Source organism: Mustela erminea, chromosome 11, assembly GCF_009829155.1.
Source record: "Mustela erminea isolate mMusErm1 chromosome 11, mMusErm1.Pri, whole genome shotgun sequence".
NCBI lineage: Eukaryota > Metazoa > Chordata > Mammalia > Carnivora > Mustelidae > Mustela > Mustela erminea.
This window is the reverse complement of record NC_045624.1, coordinates 94208405-94236158: the sequence shown is the minus strand read 5'-3', so window position 1 is coordinate 94236158 and position 27754 is coordinate 94208405. Positions and strand designations below refer to the sequence as shown.

At 48.1% G+C, this 27754-nt stretch overlaps 1 long non-coding RNA gene across 2 annotated transcripts; it reads left to right on the top strand.

The window, feature by feature from the left end:
• Positions 1-9531: 9531 nt before the first annotated feature.
• On the top strand, positions 9532-23211 carry LOC116569179. Of its 2 annotated transcripts, none has more exons than XR_004276899.1 (3): positions 9532-9629; positions 12478-12606; positions 22914-23211. It is a non-coding gene; the product is annotated as an uncharacterized LOC116569179 (long non-coding RNA). The 2 variants fall into 2 exon arrangements; XR_004276898.1 differs by having other exon boundaries at positions 9532-9657.
• Positions 23212-27754: the final 4543 nt, after the last annotated feature.

Sequence of the window (27754 nt, the reverse complement as noted above, 5' to 3'; positions counted from 1 at the left end):
CTACAAAACCAGGAAAGCATTAGGATGTTTCAGCACACTTTAACAAACCCCAAATCCTGAGTTACTCCATTCTGAATCTAGGAATAGCAATTCCTGGGACGTTGACGAGATGCTAAGGCACGTCTTTCTGTCTGTTTTTCTTGGTCCCAAATCCATGCGACTAAAAATGTTATCACTGTCGTGATTCTTCCTAAGAATACGGGATGGCCTGCCCTAGAACAAGTGAGTTTTCAGAGCTGGACGTCTTCCAAGAGAAGGAGGGATGCCTGGTCTGGGATGCGGTCCTGCACACCTGGCGCCCACCCGGCGTTCAGAGCAGTGGGACCGACCTTGTTCATGGCTCCAGGTGCCAAGCAGCCCTGCACACCTGCAAGGGAGCGGACGGGACCCAGGGCAGCGGACCCCACTGGAGCCTTGGCTGCCGATCGCTTGTTTTCTGCATGTGCTCCCCACATCCCAGCCTGCTCCCATCTCTCAGAATGGGGCTAATGCTCTCAGAATTGACCACAGACCTCCTTACACCTCCCGGCGCCGCGGGGCACCCCCCGCACATCCATCGTTTCGGTTCAGTGAGCTCTGTCTGGAGCGACCGAGTCCCACTGCAGGCACTGCCCCTCCCTCCCCACGTGGAGCTCCCTCCCCTGGGTGACCAGGGGCCCCCAAACCAGGACCCGCACTGACTTCAGCGTGCATCATTCTAAACTCAGCTGCATGTTAACCCTTGTGCTTCCACATATGTGAGGGAGACCTTCCCCTCCCAGGGACTGCGCAGGCCCTCAGGGAAGAGTTGGAAGTCGGCTCTTTGCCCAGTGACCAAGAAACACCGGTGACTTCCATGATGCTTCTGGTGCAGGATTTTCTAATCTGCAAAATACCACCATTCCACCTACAACCTACCGAGTGCAAGACAATGGGAAGCAGAACCAGAGATCCACGGAGATGCAGGGGTCGAACACTTCTCCCCATGTATGGTCATGCACCTCCAAGTAGCCAGGAGGTCCCGGAAGGCACAGCCCTGCCTGACACTGTTAGGGATCCCCGCAGCCAGTGTAAAGGTGAAGAGAGAAGCTGCCATCACGTACTCGGGCCGTGCTGCTGGACAAAGGAATGAGCAAGCCCTTTGACAGGAACGAAGGATCTGCTTCCGTTTTGTCCTGAGGGCTCTGCACACTGGCCCCTGATTCCTTCCAGAAGCCTGGGTGCTGGGCCAGGTCTCCACGGGTCGCCCTGTCTGACGGCAGGGGTTCAGCTGGTCTGCAGGCTCCCGGCCTTGGTAGACAGCCCGCCGGCTCAGGAAACCCGTCGGGGGGACAGGCGCCGCGGCTTCGGCCCTTCCTGCCCACCCACGCAGTGACCGACTTCGCCAGCAAGAGTCTCTCTTTGTTCCTACACCCTTCACACCCCTTCTTCGGGCCACTCTGATTATTGTCCTGAGAACGGACACGCTGGAGCTGAAGGAAGCAAACCCCCACCCCAAAAGGGCATCAGGAGCTGAAGAGCGGCCCTGGGGACCCACAGAGACCAGAGAGCTCACCAGGGGCTGCCCTGGACGGAAGTCCCGCTCAGGGGTCAGGGTCACTATTTCCAACAGGAGCCTTGTGCTCCCTCACCCAGGGCTGGCCTGAGTCCCGCCTTCACCCTGCAGACCTGCCTCCGTCCTCCTCCATTCCCCCTTCGGTGAAAACGAGGCTGGTAGCACTTTGTGGGGCCTCCCGATCCCCCCTCACCCCGGAGGTCACTGTCCTCTGTCCTGGGTGGCTTCCACAACATCCCAAGTGTGATCACACAGCTTTTTCCCGAAAAAGTCTCTGTGCTGCTCGATGGCAGAAATGTCCCTTGCTCCTCGTTATCCCCAGGCCCAGACTCGACCGGCCCCTGCACCAACTCAGACAGCACTGGCCACAGGCTCCCTCCACCTCCAAGCCAAGGTCATTTTTTGTCGTCAAAAGGGAAACCCACCTCAGCTGCGTCCTGAAGGCCCCTCAGAGGGGCAGGCGACGTCAGGACGTCCATCGAGACTTTGTGGTCTGGACTAAGATGGCCTCCCCCGTCCTCCCCAAAGGGGCTATGAGCCTCTTTGCCCACGTGTTGCAGGATGCAATGGCCCCGTCTGCATTCTTGGCCCCTGTCCCTCCTGCAGGAGTCTGTTTCATCTGGGTCCTCACCGTCTCCGTGGAGGGCAGTCCCTCCGTCCCTCTGCCACGTGCCCCACATTTCTGTGTATCGTCACCAGCCTCATCCCTGAAGGAGCACGGGATGGTCAGGTGTCTCCTTACACACGCAGAGGAAGCCCACTCGTTCAGGGGTCCCGGGTTCAAAGGAGACGATGTCTATTCTGGATCTCGAAGCGCGAACATCACAGGAAAAGGGTGGTGGGTGTGCATTTGATGTAGATCCCTTGATGTGTGTAGAGGCATGAGTGCGGCCCTTCCAGAGCCTGGAGTGTTTGAGAAGAGTCCCTGACTTTGTGGGACCCTGGAATGACATGCTGAGACCTCCGTGCTTCTGCTGGAAAAAAACAGAACTGTCATAAGAAGACTGAACGACAGCCCCTGGCACGTGTCCTCCCCCTTGCTGGGCCAAGTACCATGAACGGGCTCATTGTACGGCAGCGCCGGGCCACCAGCACGTCCCACCGGGTCACCGGCACATCCCGCCTCAGGCCCACGCATGTCTGATGGGTGAAGTCACGCTCGATCCCAGGCTCACTCCAGAATTTCTTGCCCCGTCCTCTGACAGTCGCAGGCTTCCTGATAAGAATCTCCCTCCCATTCTGGGTCCTTCTCCTTGGGTTGGGTATCAGGTCAGGTGCTGACACCACAGGATGAGAAGGGCAGGGTCCTTGGCCGTGAGGTCTAGAAAGTACTTCATGGTCATGGAAGTAGCTCATACGGGATGCACACCAGAGCTCCGTCAATTCCGTGTGGAGGCCGTGGCCTCAGGGGTCCTCGGGCCATGCACACAGCCAGGCCCCGAGGCCCAGGGCATGAGAAAATGTAGGTACAGGAAAGAAATCTTTCTGAGCAACTAGTGTCAAAGTACTTACGTTCAGAAATCTGGGCCTTCCCCTGTAGATCACTGTTGTTCAGTTGCCCTCGGTGTCCCAGGCTGAGTCCCGAGAAGAACTTAGCGGGGACAGGACATGACTCGAGATCAAAGAGGCCAGGAGAGAACCCCATGAGGGGGAGGAGGGTGTGTCTTGGGGCTGGGCAAAGAGAGACCTTGCAAGCCTTGCTCTGTGGAGGTCTCACTTTGGTCTACACGTCTGCGCGTCTGCATGCTCATGCATGTGCAGCGTGGAGGTCCCGGCGAAGAGACATCAGAGCCACTTGGGAAGAAAACAGAAACCCACAGGAAGGGTCTCCCACCACACAGAAAGAGCTGAGATGGTACTTGCATTTTTGGAAGATTGTTTTCCTGGCTCTGTAGACAGGGCAGAGATTTTGAAGATCACGTCATCGATTATTGCCTTGAAGACGGATGTAGGATCTAGAGGGAACCTTCTTGTGACCCAGATATAGAGGGGGTCCTCACTTAGCAGTTGATGGGGGGCAATGGACACAACCTTGTCGGCTTCCTTAGGCCACAAAGGTGCTACAGTGAACCACTGGACACTAACTTCGTGTGGTTAAAAACCTACAAGCGACACTGATTCTCATTTGGGATGGTCATAAAGAGCTGGTTTTAGAGCTCATTTTCCCACATGATGACTCTGTTGTGTTGGTCCTGCCCCGTCCACCCAGTGCACTGCCTTCTCTGAGACAGACACATTCATGGTCCAGGAGGGGAAACACAACCATCACTGCCTTCAGAGATGTCAGATTCCTTGTCGTGGTGACTTTGCAGTATGCAGCAGCCCTGATGCCACTCTTCAACTTTCAGTGTGCATGGGAGCTACAGCCACAGTCTGGACCAGAATAACCACGGCTCTCAGGGTCCAGAAGATTCGGGACACTCATTGGGGAGAGGTTCACTGAACGCCTTCAAGGCGCCCAGAGCTACTCTTGTGTGTACAGATACAGCAATAGAGAGGGAGAAAACACAATTTTGGAATGGAGAGACCTGTATTTGTTCGGATGGTGGTAAAGCTCTGGGGAAGAGAAGCGGGTTTTGGCAGCTGAGGGGGCTGGGTCTGGGGTAGGGTGGCTGGTCCATGTGGCGAGGTCAGAGCTGTTCGTCTCTCTAAGTGGACTTTGGAACAGACATCTGAGAGAGGGAGGTAAGCTTTCTGGGACTAAAGGGATTCAGGAGAAGAGACGTGATCAGAAGACCCTGAGCAGAGCCGTCTTTGGGGAGGTGGCACAGAGAGAGGTCTCTGGGGAGAGAAAGTGACAGGCGAGGCTCCGAAGAGAGGCGGGGCCTCTCTGCTCTAGTGCTGAGAACGCGCTTCTCCTTCTATGTCCGAAATCCCAGCTTCTGTATTCTCATTCGTGCATCAAATAAAATCAACGTGGTACATCCAAGCGCACCAGCTCTTTGTGGGTTTTCTAGGTCCCCAGGTCTGGGGCAGGCGTAACAATCAAAGCCATCTGTCATAAGCAACAAGGTCACACAGGCAGAGATTGTCCACGTGGATTCACGAGGGCAGACGCGACATTCCATCCTTAAAACCACAGTAATCCTGTGCAGTCCTGTTCACTTTTTCCGTGGAAACCGTACAAAACTGAGCACAAACAGCCTTCGTCCAAAGCAAAGGTCTTCGTGATAAACTCCGCTTCCGGAATCAAGGCAGATCAAGCGGTATTTACAAGAAGAAGATAAGGTGGGTGTGGGCGCTGGTCTAAGTGAACCCTTCCTGCAGCTGCTGACTTGCTCCCCTGATCTGCGGATTAACAGTGCTATGCAGAAGCTCTCAGGAGCCATTCCTTTAAAATGGCAGGTGCTTGGGGACAGTGGGATTCTAGAAAGCCATGGAGGTACCACTAAATCGCCTTGACTGCCTCAATCAGTAAAGAACAAAACAAAGCCAGGTGCAGGGCAGAGAATTCGCAGGTCCCCATGTCTCCAGGGGGAGGCATGTCTGGGATCCCCTGTGGTGGTGGTCAGAACCCGAGTGGGCTAGGGGTTCCCGCACTGGCCACCTGAGTAGACACATAGGCTTCCTGTCTCTTCCTGTCTCTTTGCTTGGAGGGAGAACCTTCTGGAACAGCCATTTCTAGCATGGCCTTTCTGAAGAGCCAGAATGGAGTTGAGAAGAGCTATGATGGCTCAGGTGGTCACCTGACTCCCAGGGACAATCACCGCTGGCAGCTTCTGAGCACGCAGCTTTCCTGAGAACCACAGGGGAGCTGAGCATTACCACACACACACACCTGTGCACACGCACACACATACCACCATGCACACTCCAGTGCACACGCACACATGCTCACACATACTCACGCACACCACAATGCACATCCCCGTACACACACATGCACACACATGAGCAAACATCTCATCCACTTGCACACATATACACACATCAGAATACAGACTCCTGCACACACACACACACACATATCACACACAGGCGCACACATATATGCACACATCACAACGCACACTCCTATAATACGTCCACACACACGTACAATTATGCACACACACCACAATGCACACTCTTGTATATACACATACACCTGCACTCACACACACTTGTGCACTCACATACACATATCGCATACACACATATGCACAGCCACATAAAACTCCATGCGCATGCACTCACCTATACGCACTTAGCACTCCGCACAACCTCAGACTCATATGTTACACTCAAACACACATACACACATCCCACATGTATGCACACACACAAGCACACACAGAATCATTGATTGTACTAGTTGCGTGTTGTGTGTGTGGTGTGTACTCGACAAGGAGCTCACATGCTGGGATGGTGCCCTCCCTGGGTCTGGAGGGAGGGAGGAGAGGGCAGGTCCCTACAGGAGCAGGTGGCAGCCATGTTGGGTGCGGCCCTGGCAGTCAGAAACCCCACAGAGACTCTGAGCCTGGTTTAACCTGGTCCCACGTCACTGCTGTGTTTATGAGCTGGGAAGTCAGACAGTTAATGCCACCACAGAACAGCCACCGAGCTGTGAGATCCCACAGCTGACCACACACTGATCACAAAATCGGTTCCCAATCCCTCCTGCTGCTGGGGACAGTCTGGGTGGCTTCACGGTTCGCCCTCTTCTCTGTGCTACTAGGCAACCCCCGCCTTTGACCTTGTGGCAGGAGTGGTGCCCGGCCACAGTGGTAAACAAGACAGATGTCTCCTGTGACCTCCTCGGTCAGGGTGACAGACGTTGTTTGTTTCTGACAGTGGGGTCTCGTCTTGTTTGGACGGTGGGCGAGGGGTTACTATTGTCTCAGAGAGGCTGTGGGCGAGAGTCAAGCCAGTCCACACAGGCAACGGTTGGCGAGGATTACATTTGTAATGTAACCTGGATTACATTTCCAAATTCAGACACACTCCATCATAAACTTGTCCTAGGGGGACCCAAGGGCATGGAGTCTCACTTCTCCCTGTGGGATTTTAATTTGAGGAGGTGCCTCACCGAGGGCACGGAGAGTGTGAGGGCATCCCAAGAAGATGCTCTAGGTACGGAGAAGCCCCCAGGTTGGTCAGCAGCCCGAGGGACCCAGGGAGAGCACAGACCAGAGTCTGCACTGGGTTTTCCTAGGAAAAGCAAAGCAGACAGAGTAAACAATTCGGGATCAGCTCATTTGAAAATTCCAGTGGGCTTTGAACAGGAGGGGCGGTCTCTAGTTGTCTGGTACTGGCCCCGGGGGGATTTAGGGCAGGGGGTCCTGACTTGGTGTGTGAGGCTCAGATCAGGAGGTGGGTGGGGGCTCGGCCTTGGATCGGCTGCCCCGCACAGCCAAGACGAGGCCCAGGCAAGCTGACAGCAGCAGCCAGGTGAATACTCGGGCCCTGATAAAACATGCCCAATAGTCGTTTAAAAAGAAAGAAAGAAAAAGAAAGAAAGAAAGAAAGAGAAAGAACAGAGAGGAATGAATCTGGAGAAAATGTGTCAGACTAGAGCTCCAGGTGACCGCTGGCCTCGGAGAGACGGTGCCAGAAGGCCCTGGGGAAGTGCAGGTCTGGGGTCTGAGCCTGGTGGAGATGCGGGCGGGGCGGGGCAGGGCGGGGGCCGGTTGGGGGGGGCGTCCCTGCACCCTTGCTCTGCCCTCGCCCTCCGTGGGTCCGCACTGGAACATGCTCTGGGAGAGCCTCTGTTTTAAGGATGACACTGCCCTGTAGGCTTCGTGATGCTCTGCTGTGACCATGGCTCGTCTGTGGAAGGCCTGGGAGGCCAGCCACTGTTAGGGTTTACTGTCCTCGTCTAGCACACACCACACCCAATGGACAGCACTTAAGGAACTCAGAAAAGAAGTAGCAAAGGGCAGAGTTCCCTAAGAATGTGCATTCCTGCTTGGACACACTGGGCACGTGTTGCCCTCACATTCATTTTGGTCCAACCTTCGGTACATGACGGATTGCTTCTGCTGACGAGGAGGTGTCCAGCAGGGGAACTGAGGGCCAGGCGCTCGCAGCCGGCAGGTGCGGGAGAGGGGCGCTTGCAGGTCCCAGCTCCAGCTCTGCCCTCCTAGTTCCTGGAGGAGCCCACACAACCTGCTGTATGGACGCATAGGGTGCACCCTCCTTCCTTCCTGTCCAAACATGCAATCGGTCCCTACAGACTGAGCTCAAGGGCTGTTTTTCATACCAAAAACTACCCTGAATGGCTCTCCACAGAGGTTCTGAGATTGTGGGTTTCAGCGATGCCACTGCCAACACAAGTCAGGTGTTAGAATGATCGGATGGAGGTGTTAAAACGGCTTTCAAAAATGCTTGACAACCTATCAGAGAGACTCTTGAAACAAATGCAAAAAAATGAATAAATTAAAATTGTAAACCATCAGCAAGGAAATAAAAATAGTTTAAAGGACTCTAATGGAATTATAGAACTTAAATAAGCAATAACGGAAGTAAAAGGCAAGCCTCCCTTCATGGGTCCATCACAGAGTAGAGACAAGAGCAGCAGGGTCAGCGAGCCTAGGGACGAATGTTAGGATGGAAGCAGACTGTGGTCTGAGCAGAACCTTAGGGACAGGAGGTCATAACCGATGAGCCCCAGCATCCGGGCCAGAAGGACAGAAAGTGGAGAGGGCCCAGGGGACGAATGCATAGAACAGAGGCTGGAAACCTCCCGAATTTTGCAAAAGAGACAAACTTCTAAAACCTGGGAAAGCAGAGCAAATCCCAGACTGACAGACTCTGAAGGAATGTGCACCAGTGCACTTCAGAATGAAAATGTGGGGGCACCTGGGTGGCTCAGTGGGTTAAAACCTCTGCCTTCAGCTCAGGTCATGATCCCAGAGTCCTGGGATCAAACCCCACATCGGGCTTTCTGCTCAGTGGGGTGCCTGCTTCCTCCTCTCTCTCTCTGCCTGCCTCTCTGCCTACTTGTGACTTCTCTCCGTCAAATAAATAAATAAAATCTTAAAAAATAAGATAAAATGGTAATAGGTTGAAAGCAGCCGAAGATGACCAGCATGTTACCTGCAGGGAACAGTGACTGGAAGGGCATCCGATCTCTCATCGAGACCATGGAGGGGAGGAGGAACGAGACATAATACCCTCCTCTAAGTGCTAGAGGGAAATAAGTGTCAGTTTGATTCATGTCTAGGGACCATTCTTCAGGAACGGAAGGGAAAGGGAGTCAATCTCAGGCGGAGGGAACTAAGCCATCAGCAGCCATGTCCTCCAACATGGCTGATGGGCATCCTTCCAAAAGAGGGGACATGGTCCTGGACGGCCCGGGAGAGAGAGTGCAGTGTGCAGTGTGTGCCAGTGTGAACACCCTCAGGCACTCATTCAACCCAAGCGATGGTTTCAGTGCCACATGATACCCACGACAAGGATATTTTAAATGGGGAAGGTAAAGGGACCTAAATAAAGGTGAGTTGTCTACAATCTCCTTGAAGTGGTAAAATTGTGATATTGGGGGAATATTATAAGATATGTGCATATCTTACAAACCCCGGGGCAATGACGGTGACCACTCTGTGGAGAGATACTCTCAAAATCATTACAAATAAGTCAATATGGACTCCTACAAGCATTAAGTGACTCACTGGAGGTGAAAGTAAGACAGAGTGAAGAAGGATAAGGAGAGAAAAGAGACAAAAAATTGTGGGACTTCCGCACTATCATATCAAAACTTCACTGAAAACATAAATGGTCTAAATATACCAACTAAAGGGCAGGGTATATTCAATGAGAGCAGAAAACCACCAAATAAAAGATCTCACCTGCAGGCTCCTTAAATTCTCTCACTTCTAACTCAGCAACAGAGGTCGTTGGAAAGTGACACAAGAAAGGATATAGACCATACAAACATTAATCTGGAAAAAGCAGGGGTGACTCCGTGTAGACCTGACACATAAGAAAGTGACTGAGGCCAAGCAGACATCACATTGTGTTGTAAGAATGTAAGGCACCAGGGAGACACAGTGGTCGGAATGTGTATACACCAACCACCAGAGCCTCCCACCCAGGGAGCACAGCTGGCAGACGTAGCAGCAGAAAGAGATGAGTCTACAGCTGGGGCATCTTTAACAAAGCCACCAGCAAGAAGGTAGGGGAGTTGAACAGGTCATCAGGATGTAAGTGACCTACAGAACACTCCACGCAACAACATCAGGGCAGATATCCCCCTCCACTCCAGGGGTTACCACGGCAGACCATATCTGGAGTCATTAAATAAATCTCAATATACTTAAAATAACTGAAATCCTGCATTATGTGTGTTTTTTTAAAGATTTTATTTATTTATTTGTCAGAGAGAGAGGAGCAAGAGTGAGCACAGGCAGACAGAGTAGCAGGCAGAGGCAGAGGGAGAAGCAGGCTCCCCGCCGAGCAAGGAGGGACTTGATCCCAGGATGCTGGGATCAATACCTGAGCCAAAGGCAGCTGCTTAACCAACTGAGCCACCCAGACGTCCCTGCATTATGTGTTTTCTGACCAAACTAGAAATCAATAGCAAACAAGAAGACCTCTGAACATATGGAAATTAAACCATGCTCTTTTAAATAATCCATGGGTCACAGAAATATGAAAAATAATTAAAAATACATAGAATTGAGGGGCACCTGGGTGGCTCAGTCAGTTAAGCATCCAACTCTTGATTCTGGCTCATGTCGTGATCTCAGGGTCATGAGACTCAGCCTTGAGTTGGGCTCTGTGATCAGTGGGGAGTCTGCTTGGGATTCTCTCTCTCCCCCTTTCTCTGTCCCTCCCATTCATTCTTTCTCTCTTTCATAAGCATATAAATAAATAGTTGAATACAAATAAAGCCACACACATCAAAATTTGTGGAATGAAGGGCATTATTGAAAGATAAATTTATAGCATTAAATGCTTACCTAAGAAATGAGCAAAGTCTCAAATAATCAAAGTTCTTACCAAGAAGAGAAGAACAAAATAAACCAAAAGTAAGCAGGAGGAAGGAAATCATAAAAATAAGAGCAGAGATTAATAAATTTTTAAAATAGAAATATGATAGAGAATAATCAGTGAAGGAAAGAGCTTGTTCTTTAATAATATCAACAAAAGAGACAAATCTCTAACACAGCTGATAAAGCAGAAAGAGAAAAGCCATGGATTGCTGAAATTAGGAATGAAAGAAGGCTTTCATGAGAGACCTTGTAGACATACTTGAGGAACACTGTGATGGGCTCCATACTTCAAGTATAATTAAAGACAAGCTCTCGAGACTCACACAAGGAGGAAGAGATAAATGGAAAATGCCTACATCTATTAAAATTAAATAGACAATTAATACATGTTTAAGAAACACTAGCATCATGTCATTTCATTTGTGAATCCTCCCAAAGATTTGAGGAAGCAATGATATGAATTCTGCACAGTTGCTTCCAGAAAGTAAAAGTAGACAAAACACTGTCTCATTCTATGAGGACAGAGGACAGCTTTATCTTAATCCCAACCCAAGATAAAGACATTACAAAAATATAAAATAGCAGACCAACGTTTCTCATAAACATAGATTAATAAAATCAAAACATTAGCAAATCAAATGCAACAATGTACAAAAAGAGTTACACACCACGACCAAATGGGATTTATTCCAAGCCTGTAAGTCTGGTTCAACATTAGGAAGAGTTACTGTAATCCTACAGGTCAATGAAAGAAACAAAAATCACATGATCCTATCTGTCATGTGAAAAGAGTATTTGACAAAATCTAAAATCCATTCATAGTGAAAACTGTCAGCAGGGAAGTCTTGGTTGTTGGCAGGGGTACCTCAACTTGATAAAGAGTGCTTTCCAAAATGCTACAGCGAACATCACACTTAATACCAAAGATCCAAGCCTTCTCCCTAAGACTGGAAACAAAATGACAACGCCTACTCTCATCACCCTTCCTCAGTTTCATACTGGATATCCTCATCACTGCAATAAGGTGAAAAAAATGGATCTTTATTTGCAGATGGCATGATTGTCTAAGTAGAAAAATCACAAACACTCTAGAAAAATCCTTGAAGAACTAATGGGTGAATTCGGCAAGGTTGCAGGATACCAGATAAACATAAGAAAACCCATGGCATTTCTATACACTAGCAATGAACATATGGTGCTGAGATTTTAAAAATGTAATCACATTTATCATCACACAAAAAAGAGAGGAATACTTAGAAGCAAACCACAAAGTAGTAAGAAAAGAAATCGAAGGACATCCGAGTAAATACTTGTTGACTAGAAGACTCAACATAGTGAAGATGTAAATTCCACCCCAAAATGACCTACGGACAATGGTATTCCTATAAAGTCCAGTAAGGGCTTTTGTAGACAGAGATAAGTGACCTATTTTATATTGAGAGCCCCAGGCAAGCCTGCAGGGGAGACATAAGTGGGAGATTCGCTGCGCTCAGTATTAAGCCCGACTCTCCACTTGAGATAGTGTGGTGTTGGGGAGCGACGGTGGGGAGCAGGGCACAAAGGAGAAGGGTTTTTGGGTAGAGAGATCAGAGGAGTTACAGGATAGGTGTGGCAAATCCTGGTGTGACCAAGTGTGGAGTATAGGAGGTGGTAAGATGAAGGGGTCCTGTTAGAGTAGCTCCAAAGATCAGAGCGGAAGAATAAAAGTGTATCCTTGGGAGAAACTAGCAAAGGTGTAACATACAGGACCTCTCTGCATTACGTCTTAAAACTGCCGGTGAGTCTAAATCTTTGCTATAAAAATTTTAATTAAACGATTACCACTCGATCCTAAGGTGCAGGCACTAACTAGAATCTGAAGCTGAAACGACCTAGCATGACATTCTGCCTTTATCAGATGACTCGGACCTTCCTCCTCGCTCTGCCGCTTGTCGCTCAGTTTCCCAAGTCCCCAGCTCAGAGGTGGGCATCACAGACTTGCAGGTCTGAAGGTGCACAGCTTCTCTCCACCTCTGCTTCTACCTGCAGGTTCATTCCTCCCTGGCGAGTCTGCAAGTCCTCCAAAGTCCCACCCCAGAGAGTGTCTCCTCTGTATACCCTCATTTTGAATGCCTGGAAGGAATTCAGTGCTCTCTGTCAGCTAATGGGAACTATTTGGTGAGTGGTTCTTAATGCATTTGATGCTGTTCTTGTCCTGTAGATAGCACTGAAGTCCAGTCCAAGAAACACCCTGTCTGATGGACAGGCACTCAGCTCAGCTGGTAATTTAGATGTGGAGAATAAGTAACACAAGAAGATATGCTCCAAAGACCAAGAGAGCCACACAAGCTTCTTGCCATCAGTATACAGGCTTGGGGAAGTCTGATGAGAATATTCCAGACCCTAATGCAATGGGGTCCAATTACTTATCCGTGTGACTTCCTCTCTGTCTTTCCTAAGGAGTCCCTCAAAAACATGGCTCTTCACTTCTTCATCTTGGTACCAGCAATGCTTACAATCTTTCCTGGAACCTGGTAGAATTCCTGGAGGACTGAAGCGTATTTGTTGAGGCAATGTGAAACCATTGGTAACTGGACATTTCAGAACAGCTACATGATGGTCAATGTCAATGTCTGGTGCCATTGCCATCGGGTGTCCAGGCAAGTTTTAGATTCTGGTTCTCGTCTCCGCCTGACTCCCAGGATCCTCAAGATCGGCCCCTCCAGTGTTGATACCTCCACTGTGGGGGACTTCTTACTCCTACACTCCTCCCATAAAATCCTATGAGACCTTCTAGTAGGTTCTGGGTTTTCTGCCTGGGGCGACACAACTCCATCCCAGCTTTCTTTAGTATAACAGCCTTTAAACTATGTTAAGAGAACTATTTGGATCTTCTTCCTGACCAGGCTGTGCTGTGTGCCCATCATCATTGTTTATAGGGGCAAAAAAAGAAAACAAACTAAAATAAAAATAAAACATCGAGGCTTTATTTTTTGATGTAGGTCCAAATTACAAAATACATTGGAACTGATTATTATTATGAATCCATTTCCAGGGAATTCCTGCTAAGTGGCAGGATTGTCACTGAGCAATGACATTTTTGGTGGCTAAGTAATTGAACTTTCTTGCACAGAGCCAAAACAGTTTTATGTTATCGTACTTTCCCCTTCTATGGTGTGACGCTAGGTCCCAGAGCTGAACCGGGGCAGTGTCCCTTGTTCCTGTGCTGCTTGTGTTGGGGAAAACCTCCAAAGATAATAGGACACATTCTCTCATTTTACAAATGAGGACGATAAATTCCAGCATGCTGAGTGTCTCGAGGAAACTGTAGGAAGGCTCTGCTGGTCATGTATGATACTGAATCACATGCTCATTTATCTTCTCCACAAAAACGAGTTCATTCTGAGTCTGCATACATAATTGAAAACAATTAAGTGGCATGGGAAATGGTCCTCGAAATGCTATTTTCTCAATTGTCTTGGGTATGTTGAGGTAGGGAATTTTCAGGTTTATGCTATGAGAGCTCAGGATGGAAAAGCCGTGTGGAAAGCTATGTAAGCTTTCTGACTGGGGCAATTTTTCAAGGTTCCTGGGCTGCCCGCGATCTCACTGTTGCCTTTCGTGAAAAACACCGCTGAGTCACTCAAGTCAGAGGGACTCCCGTTATCTGTTCTGAACGCAGTAAAGCACTTAGGGCCATGCGGTTACTTGCCTTTTTGTTGGTCTGCTTTATTTTTAGCTTGTTTACTTTGGTCAGAATTAGAGAGTCTGTACTTACCTTAAAAACTCAAACAAGCGTTCATCTTCATGATATAATTTGTACCTAATCAAAATATACTAGGCTGAAATTCATACTGACTAATAAAACAAAAACAATGGAAACTTGTTTGGAAATGTTACTATGGAAACAGAGAAAAATGAATTTTTCCCAAATCCCTAGTTTGCTGAATTCACCCTTTCTCCGGGGCCAGATGGCCCCTCTCCCCGTTGGGACGTCCTGCAGTCAGCGCACTATTTCCCAGGGTCCCAGCCCAGTCAGGTGTTTCTATTCTCCCAAGGTCCTGTGCCCTCCACTCTGAAGGCCGGGGGCCGAATCGGAGCTCAGTGACCCAGCTGCTCCTGGCCGTCGCAGCAGTCTCTAGTTACCTCCGAGTGAGGACATGACCTCAGTCTGACCATGCTCCGTGGGCTTTCACTAACTCAAAGTTGTTCATGATGAAATGCAGGAAGAGCACGGACTTCACTTAAAAATGAAATGGAGTTAAAGTAACCATTTTAATCTTGAGGTCAGACATCACAGTGGCCACATTTCTGAGCTGCGCTCTCTGCAGAGGGGCCATTTCCACAGTGCTGGTCTGTCTCCCTGTCTGCTCAGGCTCACTCACCACCAACTACCAGTGGAGAGGGCTCTCCCAGCCCTGCCCTTCCCTCATTCTCAAGGATTCCTAATTCTCCTCTCTGACTTATTTCACTTACATCACACTCTCTAGCTTCATCCATGATGTTGCAAACAGCAAGAGCTCATTCTTTGTGGTTCCGTATTATTCCACATATACACCACATCTTTATCCGTTCATCTGTTAATGGACATCTGGGCTCTTTCCATACCAACCATAGTAGCTATGGTCGGTAACGTGGCTGAAAAGGCAGGGGTGCATATGTCTTTTCAAATTAAGTATTTTTGTATTGGGGGGTAAATACCCAGCAGTGCAATTCCCAGATTGTAGAGTAATTCTATTTTAAACTTTTTGAGGACCCGTCATACTGTTTCCCCGGTGGCTGCACCAGCTTGCATTCCCACCAACGGTGCACGAGCGGTCCCCTTTCTCCACGTCGTCGCCAACACCTGTTGTGTCCTGTCTTGTTGACTTTAGCCATTCTGACGGGTGTGAGGTGGTATCTCATTGTGAGTTTGATTTGCATCTCCCTGATGATGAGTGACATTGAGCATCTTTTCGTGTGTCTGTTGGCCATCTGGATGTCTTCTTTGGGAGAATATCTGTTCATGCCTTCTGCCTATTTTTAAGTTGGATTATTTGGTTTGGGGCTGTTGACTTGTATAAATTCTTTATAGATTCTGGATTCTAACCCTGTATCAGATATGTCATTTGCAAATATCTTCTCCTTTCAGTAGGCTGCCTTTTAGTTTTGTTGACTGTTTCCTTCTCTGTGCAGAAGTTTTTTATTTTGATGTAGTCCCAATAGTTTATTTTGGCTTTTGTTTTCCTTGCCTCAGGAGACATATCTAGAAAAATATTGCTATGGCTGATGTCAGAAAAATTATTGCTGTGTTCTCTTCTAGGATTTTTATGGTTTCAGGCTTCACTTTAGATCTTCAATCCATTTTTTAGTTTATTTCACCCATATGTGTTATTTAAGAAACAAACAACAACAACAAAAATCAAACAGGGAGAGAGAGAGACAAACCAAGAAACAGACTCTTCATTATAGACAACACAGTGCTGGTCACCAGAGGGGAGATGGCTGGGAGATGGGGAAACAGGTAGTAGGGATGAAGGAGGGCACCTGTCGTGATGAGCACTGTGTGTTGTAAGGAAGTGTGATTCCATTTATACAGGATGCCCAGAAGAAGCCGATCTACAGAAGCAGAAATAGACAAGCAGTTGCCTGGGGCTGTGAGGAGTGGGGCGGGGGGAAGGGGAGTGACAGCTAGTAGGTACAGTGTATCTTTTTGGAGTGACGAAAGTGTTCTCAAGTTGATCATGGCCACAGCTGCCCAGCTCCAGATATACCAGTGTTGTACCAACGTGTCCCCGCTGAATTGTACGTGGTGTGGCTGATGTGTACCAGACGTGAGCCACATCTCAGAAAGCTGTTGTAAAAACAGGAAGGTTCCAAATTTTGGAATGCAGTCATGGTTGCTAGAAACAGAGGCTTCGTGGCCGGCATTCATCTCTGATGCTCAGAACCCTATGAGAACTGTAGGGAGAAATGGCTCGTGTGTGGTCATCCAGAAAACGGAATGGTAGCACTTCATGTGTCTGTGTGTCTGTTTGTTTCCGCATCAAAACAGACTCTGGGAGCCTGAGTCTTGCCGACAGAGGAAAGAAGAGGAGCCTCTGTGGCAGGTGGAAGGTCCTGGACCAGGACTGAGCACCAGAGACCAGCTCCGTCTCTTACCTGACAGTGCGACCCTAAGCGAGGGTGAAAACCTGCTCGGGGCTCTGACTGGATGCTGAGAAGACTATGCCTGCTCCCGCTGCCAGCATCGTGGGCGGTGTACCTACGAAGCTCTGAGAATCCACGTGCCACTTCCCACCCCCTGGGCGGGCTGTCAGTACTTTCCAAGATGGGCTGACATGGCGTCAATATTTTGTTGCAGATGTTCTGGTTTTCACGACGCCTAGTGAGCCCGGATGCGCTGCGGTTAAAGGGCTGAACACTATCATGTGACTCACATGCTTCATCCTTCATTCAAGTTCACTGTTAAAAAAAAAAAATGCTGGCTTCCGGTCCACTTCCGTTTCCATAGCCGACATTCCTTCCACGAACGATGGTAGAGAAGAGAACAGCTGAGAACCCCGGCTCCCCCCCGCCGGTGGCAAAAGACATGTACAAGACAACCAGCTGTTCGTTTACTGTCATGGTGTTTGTGAGAGAGCTCCCCACCACACGCTTTTCCGATGGGCTCTCCTAGAGGGAAATTCGGACAAATTGTTCTCTGGTTCTGAAAGTACAGGGGTGACAGTTCTCTTGGCTCAAGGCTCAGCTAAAAGATAGGGGAAAAGTGGCTTCCCTGGACCCTGAGGGCACCCATGGCACAGACAGTGACATGCATCTGAGTCAGCCCTGAACTCTGTTACATGGGCTTCATGACGGAAGGTGGGAGCAGGACTCAGAGGGACAGAAGCTCTGGGGTCCTGTGCTCCAAAGGCCCCACACCCATTTCCTAGCCTCAAGAGGAAGTTTCAGCAAAGGGCAAACACTTCTTGCACGTAACAGATTTGCGAATGCACAATTGACAGTAACGGAAAACATCTCTGTCCTTGATCTGAAATTGCTTAGTATTAGTCATAGAAATCCCCGCAACACATTGGTTTCATCTTGCATTTCTCAAAAAGTGGAAACCGTAGTCTCCCGAAATTTGGAAGGTCCATTCAGATTTTATCTATTTAGATACACAAGTATTTATAAACCCTTCTTTACCCTTTGAGAGGCAGTTTATTTTATTTAATTTTATTTTAACTTGTCTTTACTGTATTTCTAATAATTAACCCAGAAAGAAAGCAACGTACTCTTGTTTACAAGTAGCCTCAAGCTTTTCTTCTGAGGTTAATTAACTCTTCCATTTCTAAATGTGAGGACATTATGCTGGTTTCCTCCAGCTTTCCCTAAGCTCGCTGCCACTGGGGTCCAGGGTGCTTAGAGTCAAAGGTCTACGCAGTAGAGAAGGGGCTCCTCCCAGACAGCAGGGGCTTAGCTGGCCCTGTCTGCTCACCCTGGCCGGAAGCCTGGCTCTGGGTCCCACGCAGGCCCCATGCAAATACATCCATTGGGGTCCCGGAGCCTGCATGAGGCCCCAGGCAGTGCCCACAGTCGGCATGGGACGGCACGCACCGGCTGGAGTGGATGCGGACTCACTCACACCTGTGGACGGGACGCAGAATCACTTCATTGATGAATCCCCCTTGCTCTCCAGAAACTTACAAAAATCTTACTTAATATACACAGTTAAATACCAGTGCCTTTCTTTAGCTCATTTACTGACTCTCATGCCAGATTCGAGTTTGGCTTAGGCAGGGCCCAGGCCTTGTCCGTGGCCTTCGGGCTCATGTGGCCATGGTTTGGGGTTGTTTTCCCGTGTTTCATGAGCAGAACGTGGGTTCTGCTCTCAAACCTAGTGGGGCCCCTATGTGCTCCCATGCCCTTGTCGACCTGATGGAGGGGCCTGTTCTCAGCAAACATGGCTTTCCTGCCCCTGGTCCGTCACTCACTGCCCAGTGCCGGCCTGTCATTACTGTGATTGTCGTTGCGGTGGTGTTTTGTGCTCTAACGATGACTCGAAGCCCGCGCGTGTTTCTCCATGGTCTTCCGACAGCCTGATTTATCCCGATCCTCCCCTAGTTCACACTGGCTTGCCGGGATTCGCAAAGACAAGAGGGGCATTTGCTCCCCGCTTCCCTCCTCCTCCCCGTTCTGTCTCCCAACCTCATTCCGCTTTGCCATCTGAAGTGTCTGGTGCCACTGTGACCTCACGTATTAGTCTCAGGTGACAGACACACACTCCCTGTTGTGAAAGAAACCAGGAGTCGTGTCACTTCCTCTCTCTCAGTCACGCTCCCAAGCTTGAATTAGACGACGCGTTTCTCCACGGGTACGTCTGCTGGCGCTTCCCTTCTGTCCGTCGGCCGCAATTCCCACATGTGTCTGAGTCCTGGAGCTGCAGCTGAGTAAGCCGCAGGCTCGCTTTCCCATCTTTGTTGTGGTTTCTGCCTTCTAGCTCGGGTGCCGGAAGTTAATCCTCTTGCGTTTCCTTTTTTTTTTTTTTTTTTTTTTTTCCAGGAAGGGCTCAGGAGTTTGGGGATGCCTGAGTTCTCTCCTGCTTGCAGATGTGCAGAATGCTCGGGGAGTCTCTATTGCCCATCCCCCAAATCTGAAGGTATCCAGGGAAGGCCGTGGCCACTCTTGCTATCCCCGTAGATGACGTCACCTTTCCAGATGGTCATGTAAGTTTTTCGTGTCTGAGTAGGGATTCTGGAACATCCATCCTTGTTGGTTCATGAAGGTCAGTCAGATCATGTCAGTGGCCATACAGCATCCTGGAATCACACTTTTTACTGAGAAATCATGGGAAGCCCTGGGAAGGTTTGGAGCTGAGTGGGACTTCACCCAGCAGCAGCTTCTGACCCACGTTCAGACTCTCTCTAGTCTTGATTCACATCCAGCTCAAACCCAAGGGTTCTGATCTGCACTCGGGACAGTAGGAGCTCATCGTGCAGGTCTTATAGACATTCTCAGTAGCACAAAGGACGGTGGCAGTGGTCTCCATATGACTCGCTTGCCTTGAACTTTGTATCTTGAAACTATTATAGGTGATAAGAAATTGTGAAAAAATGTACAAGGAGGTCCTGTGGTTGTTCCCTTCAGCCACTCTCTCTCTGTGGAATCATCATGCGTAACTTGAGTGCAATGTCAAGAATGCACCCCCACGATTGTCCACGTGGCAGGACGTGGCTCTGCTGGGAGTGGGATCCTGAGTGTGGGCGCACCACAAGGGCCCCTTTGCCATTCCTGCTGAGGGACATCAGGCTGCCTCTGCTCTCAGCTGTGGTGAATCTGGCTGCTGTGGACACTGAGTGTGGTCCTTTGGGTGAGCCTGAGGTCAGGTGTCTCTGGAATGAAGGCTCAAGACTGCAGTCATGGGGCTGCATGGTGACCGCACGTGCAGTTCTATAAGAAACCGCCAAATTTTCCCAGACATTCGTGCATTCTTGGTCTTCAAGGAATTGGTCCTTGTTTTGGGACGTTTTGGGAAGTGTAGATGGTGGGTCTGTGGCTGTGCAAGGTCCATGAGGTTCCCTGAGCCCTTCTGCTTTCAGGGATGCCCATCTTTTCTCCTTCTCTTGTTTGCAATCTTGCTACAGATGTAGAAATTTTATTGAATTTTGTTTCTTTGGGAGGGAAGAATGAGACTTTTCTTTCACAGATTCTCTCTACAGTTTCCCAGTTTTCAATGCTGTCCGTCTCTGGTCTTCCTTGTTTCCTCCTTCTGCTCAGTGAGTGTGTCTGCTCCTCTCTTTCTCGTTGCTTAACATAAAAACTTTGCTTATTAGCCGAGAGCGTTTGCTGATTTCCTCATCTGCCTTTCAGTACCGCTTTAACTGTGTGTCACATATGTTTTCTTTTTTTTTTAATATTTATTTTAGAGAGAGAGTGAGCACAAGCGGGGGAGCGGCAGGGCAGAGGGAGAGGGAGAAGCAAACTACCCGGTGTTTGAGTGTGGAACCCAATGCAGGACTTGATCCTAGGACCCCGGGATCATGACCTGCGCTAAAACAAGAGTAGGACACTCAACTGACTGCACCACCCAGGCTCCCCACACATGTTCTCTGTATCCTATTTCAATTTTTTTAAATTCCCTTTGATATTACCCCCCACCCCCCATGATCTGTAGGTTACTCAGACGCGTGTTGTTTAGTTTAAAGGGTTTGGGAGATTTTCTTGGCATCTTCTCGTTGATTCTAGTTTGGATCCCCTGTGGTCAGAGAAGGGACCTGTGTTATGCCAATGATTTTAAGTGTGATGAGGTTTATTGTATGTCTGCAGCTATGGGCTTTCGCCAGGGATGTTCTCAAGGTTCCTGGGTGGGGAAGAAGAGCCCATCCTGTGGCTGCTGGGTGTCCCTCAGATGCCGTCAGTCACTGGCTGGTCCCGCATCTGTGCTCATGCATTTGTCCGCTTCATTCGTCAAGGATGGTTCTACCTCCCCAGGTCAGATGAGACTCCTCTGTCTCCTCAGCCTGCACAGGACCTTTGCTGCTTTACATGGTTTCTTGCGATATTTCCCCCCTTTCAACTTCCAGAATGTTAATTATGAGGTACCTTTGCATGTTTTTCTTTTGATTTTTTTCCCCATTTAGGGTCTGTTCAGATAGTTGGATATGTAGGTTCATGTCTTTTGTCAAACTGGGAAGTTGTCAGACATTATTCTGTCTTTGTGGGACCACCCCCCCAAAGTGCACATGTTCTGTCTTTGGTTATTGTCCCAAGTTCCCTGAGTTTCTGTTCACTTATTTTCAGACTCTTTTCTCCCTGGGTTCAGAGTGGGTGAGTTCTGTTGGTCCGTCCTCAAGGAATCAGCTCTGTCCTCTCTCATCTCTGCTCTCCTACTGAGCCTACCCAGAAAATCTTATTTTATTTTTCATCATTGTACTTTTCAGTTCTACAATTTTATTATGTTCTTTTTATGAGTTCTACTTTTCTGCTGAGATATCCTATTTTTACACATTTTTCTATGATAATTCATAATTCTCAGGTGATTCTGGCCTCTCATTTGTCTTGGCATCAACTGAGTGCTTTTTCTCATTCAAGATGTGATTTCCTTGGTTCTTGGGCTGATGGGTAACTTCCTGCTGTGTCCTCATTGTTTGGTCTACAATGTTAGGGAGCTCCAGGTTCTATAGAACTTTTCACCTTGGCAGGAAATCCCCCTTCTTAGATTTAGGGGAGCGGAGTACTTTGTCTGCATTCATGGGATCTGGTTCCATTGGAAATTTGCTTTTCAGGGTTTCTGTGTCACTTTGGTCTGATCCATTCCTCTGGAAGCCCAGAGGCTCCTACTCCTCCCTTCTGGCATCACCTGTGGAGCCACAGAGGATTTCCACAGGCTGAGATTCTGATGTCTTTCAGCTGGGGCAGGCTGGGAGTTGTCTTTGAGTGAGATTGGGGGTGTAAGGTCTTTGGAAAGAGGCTTCTCAGGATGTCTGCTTGTTGTGACTGTGGGCCTTTTCCTGGGTCCACCTGTGTGACTGGGTTTTCTGGTCAGGGAGAGGGACCCCAGGTCTGTGGAGACAAAGAGGTCTCCAGGATGGAGTACTTGCTTTAGGCAGATCCCACTGGGAGCCCAGAAGGGAAAAGTCAGGCCCAGTGGGGAAGGGGAGTACCTTCTCTGCTCACTTATTCCTAATGGGACTCCCAATCCACCCCTCACCACAGTGTCAGTCTGTCCTTGTATGGCATGAGGGGTGTGGATTCCATCCATAAGGAACAAGGTTCCAGGGCAGTCCTTTGTTGTGGTGTTGAGGGACAGAAAATGCCAAGTTATTCTTGGTCTTCTTGGTCTGGGTAAAAGGACACAGACTGTCTACTGCTGAGCTTGTCCCCCAGTTCTGGGGCCCCACACCAGCTGTCCTCTTTCTTAAGACCTTGCCGAGTTCCCCTTTGGCTATAATGGTGCCATCTGTAGGGTTTCTAGTCCTGTGGAATGGGACATGTAGGGGAAACAGGTCTACGCTGTCCTGTCTGGACTATCATCCCCTCATCCCACAAGTTTTGATGGGTTTTATTCATTTACACTCAGTTCTACATATAAATTTCCTTTGAGACTTCTTTTTGACCCATGGGTCAGCAAGAAGTGTGTAATTTATTTTCCAAGTTGTTTAGAATATTTTGCTGTTGCCTTTCTGCTGTTGACTTCCAGAGTTTGATTCCACTGTGGTGAGAAAGCACACCCTGTGTGGTCTCAGTTCTTTTAAATTTATTTTTTATTTATTTTTGTAATTTATTTTTTATTGTTGTTGTCGTCTTTCATGATCAGGATTTGGTCTGTATTGGTCAATTTGCCACGTGGGCTTGAAAAGAGTGTATATCCTGCTGTTCTCTGCGCATCCATCCAATTCTGTGGGCTCGTGGTGGTAATTGGTTCTCTACCTTGGCTAATTTTCTCTGTTTGTTGTATCAATGGCCAAGGGTAGGGTGTTAAAATCCCCAAACATCATTCTGATTTTGTTTCTTTCTATTTTTAGCTGCATCCACTTTTGCTTCACAGATCTTGATGGTCTTGAACAGAGGTCTTTCATGGCAGGATGGAAAGAGTCCGTCACAACAAGTGTGATGAAAGATCCTTCTAGAACATGGTCAGCGGAAGAGGGAGGGGATTCTGAGAGTTCAGAGCAAAGGTCCTATACATTTACTGCCTCATTCTTGTCCATGAATATAAAAATGCCATTTGATGAAAATCATTACCAGAATCCATACCACGTATTAGTAATCAAATTTAACTCTACACAAATTAAACACTGGCTTAGGAGTAAATGGGGAAAATGGAAGAAGACACATGGAACTCTATTTTAAGATTTATATTTAATTGTTGAATTTTAATACAAATTCATCAGAGGCTAATGAATCAGATTAGTTTTAATTTTCCTCTCCAGCACAGTAAGTCTGTCGGATGGCTCAGCTGGAGGGTTGAAGTTTGGTAGTAGTGTAAGCTCCTTCTGGGGCTTTTCTGATGGATCTCCTCACCCACCTGATGGTCTAACACAGACACTCATGGAATCATTTCCACTTTGCAGCCTGGGAGAAGGAGGAACGCCGGCCAAGAGTGGGAAAGAAGTGTTCTAAGCATGTTATGCACATGGAACAAAAGAAAAGTGAATTCCTGCCAAAAAATAATGACATACAAATTTAGTTGGACTCGAATGGTTTAAGTGCAAAATGCAAAACTCTGAAACACATTTTTTAAAACTCTGAAACACTTAGAAAGATACGTGGGAGGAAATCTTTATGGATCATAAATCAGGGAAGGATTTATAAAATAATACCCCCCAAAATTGCTAAGAATAAAATAAAAGATTGATTCAACTATATTCAAATTAAGAACATTTGTTCATCAAAAAACACTGAGAGGCAAGTAAAAAGAAAAAAAAACACCAAAATTTCACATACAAAATATATTAAAAGACAAAAACAGAAACAAGAACTCCTAATTAGCAAGAAAGGAAGAAAAACACAAATAACCTTGTTTTTTAAAATTTGCAAAATATAGGAATAAGGATTTTCCATACGGAATATAAATGGGACAGAAACACATGAAAAGAAATGCAGGTTTTTAAAAATAGTTCAATAATAGCAGGTGTTGGGGTGCCCAAGGATCTAAGGCATTTCTGTGCCCCCAGATGACAACAGCATCATCACATCCACCCAGGGGCTTTTGACTTGGTGATTCTGTCCTTAAATCTGGCTGGTGGAGGAATAAAGTTCGTGTCTACCGATGTCTTGTAAACAAACTCCAGGTAGTCGTTCCCAATTTTATTTTTTTTTAAGTTGCCCATTTTAAGTTTTAAAATGACCCAGAAATCCTGAGAATAGCCCAACACCATCCACATGTGTTTCAGCTGGATTCGACTGTCCTCCACATCTGGCCACCTGTGTCTCATCTAACTCATTTTCTTCCTTTTTATTCTTATTTATTTATGTATTTGCTGGACTTTCAAGTCCATGCCAGGTGTCATGCAATTAAAAGCATAATTTCTTCAGGAATGAAGTAATGGAAATAACTCTATTGGCCATCCAAGGAAACTGCTGAATTAAACTGAGGGCTTCCACCCAACAAAATATTACACACCATGAAAATGAAGGGACTGTAGCCGTCCTTGGCTACAGCGCTAACACGGCTTATAATTAGAATATGAACCACGAAAAAGAAAGTTGGGGTGTATAACATATAGAGTGATACCATTTTCTGAAAACCTATTACAACTGGGAGAGAAGACGGCAAGACACAGTGGTCATTGCTTCTGCAGGGGATTCGGGGGACGAGGCTGAGATGCTCTTAATTCTGAAGGTGGTGGCCAGCTTTATAGACATTGAGGACACTGCTATAAAATTTACTTCCAAGTGGCTGCTACTAGGGGAGGATATGAGCCCAATTGTGATATGGACAAATATTGGTTCCATTAGGATACGAGTGTAGGAAAGTAACACAAAAAAGGCCATGTACATAAATGATGATAAACTATAAGTTTTGCATTAAAAATATTTTAATACTCCCCAAATTATCCATATAAAACCATAATGGAATTCTGATGGAATATGTAATTATGTAACATGATGGTAGCATTCATCTGGGAGCAGAAAATATTAAGTCCCTGAAAATATTCTAAAAATCAACAGTGATGGGGCACCCGGGAGGCTCAGTCTGTTAAGTGTTTGCCTTAACAGAATGATCATGACTCAAGTCATGATCCGGGGTCCTGGGATAGAGCCCCATTGAGCAGTGAGCCTGCTTCTGCCTCTTCCTCTGTCCCTTCCCCCCTGCTTTTGTCCTCTCTTCCAAATTGAGAAAAAAAAAATCTTTAATAAAATTATCAATGGTGAGCTTACCATTTTAGATGATAAGATGTATTATAAAATTATAACTAAAAGACTGGTACAGACATAGCGCAGCAGAGAGGCAGATAAATGGGAAAAGGAAGTGATTTTGAGGAAACAGACTAGTTTTTGTTTAACAATGTTAAATATAAATGGGGAATATAAGATTATATTAAGATTAAGGCGCTATTACAAACATAGAAGAAAAGGATAGAAAACTGGTAAGCTAATTGTGGTACTCACAACTGAAACAGTGTATTTGCTTCTGATTAAAATTTAATGGGAAAACATTCAAACGGAAACATTTTTTAAGAACAGAGTCATTTTTAGGGCAGAAGAAGACCTGCCTGAGAAAACCTACACTTGTGAGAATAGGGAGAAATAAGAAACAGTATCATTTTACAAAGCAATTAGAAGACATACAATCTACAAGTATTGATACTCTTAGAGAAACCACAGCTTCACACTTGTGATTGGAAACTGTTCAAGTCAATTCAACAGCATTATAAATGGCCAAATCATCGAGGAAGAAATAAGTCACAGTAACAACACGAAACAACCACAAAAGAAAAGAGAAAAAAAAAAGAAAGAAAGAAACAAAAAAGAAAAAAAAAATCAAACCCCCAGTAATAAAAGAAGCACAAGGTAAATAAAATAGTGGACACTGGGTGTCCCCCCTGACGTGTTACACGTGCGTGTGTTTCTAGTGGGTCCGCTCTGCCTTCCCCAGAGCAGAGATGCACAGTTCCCTTCGCTGGGCTAACTGTCATGCTGTGATTAGCAGCTCAGAACATCTTTCGTGTTTTGGTTTTGAGTAAAAGCATCATTTTAGGAAAGAAAAAAAAAATCCCAAGTGTGAGAGGTTAGATACCAAAAGAGTAATGGATCAGGTGATGTCAAAAACCCAGAAATAGCAAAATTAACACCCCCAAATCGGTAACTAGTATTTCATTAGAGTTCAGTGTGTGTGGAAGAAGAGCCAAATGGGGGGAGCTTCCAGATTGAACCGACAGGAAGCTCGCGGCACAGGGGGCGCTGGGGAGCACAGGGTGGGGGTGTGGGGTGAGGGCACAGGGTGGGGGCACGGGCGGCCTGCCGGGTGACGATGAGCAGGTTCACCCTGGAAGGTGTCTGGCCGTGACGCTGGGCATCTCCAGACAGCAGGCAGATTGGCTAATAGTGGTTGTCTTACACCATTTGCAGGAATATGATGTGAATTCCTTTCACAATCGCCGAGACGTTAACTAGACATCAGCTAAGTCAGGTTTCCTCCATGTTGGTAAGACACTACGTTTAGTTTTGCTGGTGTGGTTCTAGGGTTCTGCTCTGGGAACCCTTAAGTCCAGCCTCCATGTCATGTGTGGCACCTGTGGCACCTTCAGGGGTGGCGTGGTGAGGGTGGCGCCTCGGTATTTCCCAGATTTTCCCCAATATGTTCACTCTGTCTGTGTAAGTGAGCACATGCACCGAGACCCATCTGGGCTTGAACCCTCCCGCTGGGCTCTGCTCACGTCCCGTTCGCTGAGAAGCACAGAGCAGGGACCTCACCTGCAGGATACAGCCTGCTAGGGGCACCTGGCACTCGGCACACCTCCCCCAGGACGGCAGCGGACAGGACCAGCGAGACCCGGTGGTCCTGGGAAAAAGGAGGAATCCAGGAAAGTGCAACGTCTCCATCTCCCAGAAAACAGTGGATCCTCCGGCGGGGGTCAGCCCGACATGACCGCATCCCATTCCTCCGCGTGTTGAGTCTCGGATGACAGAGCGAGTCTGGGCTCAGCCACGTGAACTCCCGTGACAGGGCCACCGAGGCAGGCATGCTCACCCGTGCTCCGTCTCTACACCGGCCTGCCATGCCTTGGAACACGGGACGGATTTTGAGGCAGCCTCTTCATCTCCTGGAGAGTCACAGTCACCCAGATGAGTTACTGACTCGTTCAGTTCATGTCTGTGGAGCCCCCCGGGCACATGACCAGTGCCCAGCAGTCTCCGTGTTCCCCCCCACCCCACGCACACGGCACTGCCCCCGGGTTCAGCATTTGCCCGCGCCTAAACCCACCCTCCTCGCCCTCCACCCCAGAGCCCCGCACGCACGCTCACGGCTCTGGGCATCTGAGCTCTCATGGAGACGATCCCTACGTCATGGCCCCTCTTTGCTCATCGCCTGGAGGCCCTTGCCCTCCAAGCCGTGGGAATTGGAGCCTGAGGTGAGCTTCCCCGATGGGGATCTCAGTCCCACTCCAGGTGAAGGACAGGAGCTCCAACAACCAGTGAGACCCCTGCGGGACTGAGTTCATCTGTTTCCGGAACCCATCCAGTCCCGTGTTGATGGCTACTCTCATCCTTCCCACCAGCTCTTCCTGGTGAGTCTGCAATTATCCCCGAAGAAAGCCCCCCAGAAATTGTGCTCAGATATGATGGGACCATCCGGGCCACACACCACCTGGACGGTGCCATCTGGGTTTGAAACCCACCCATCCGCCACCCCCATCAG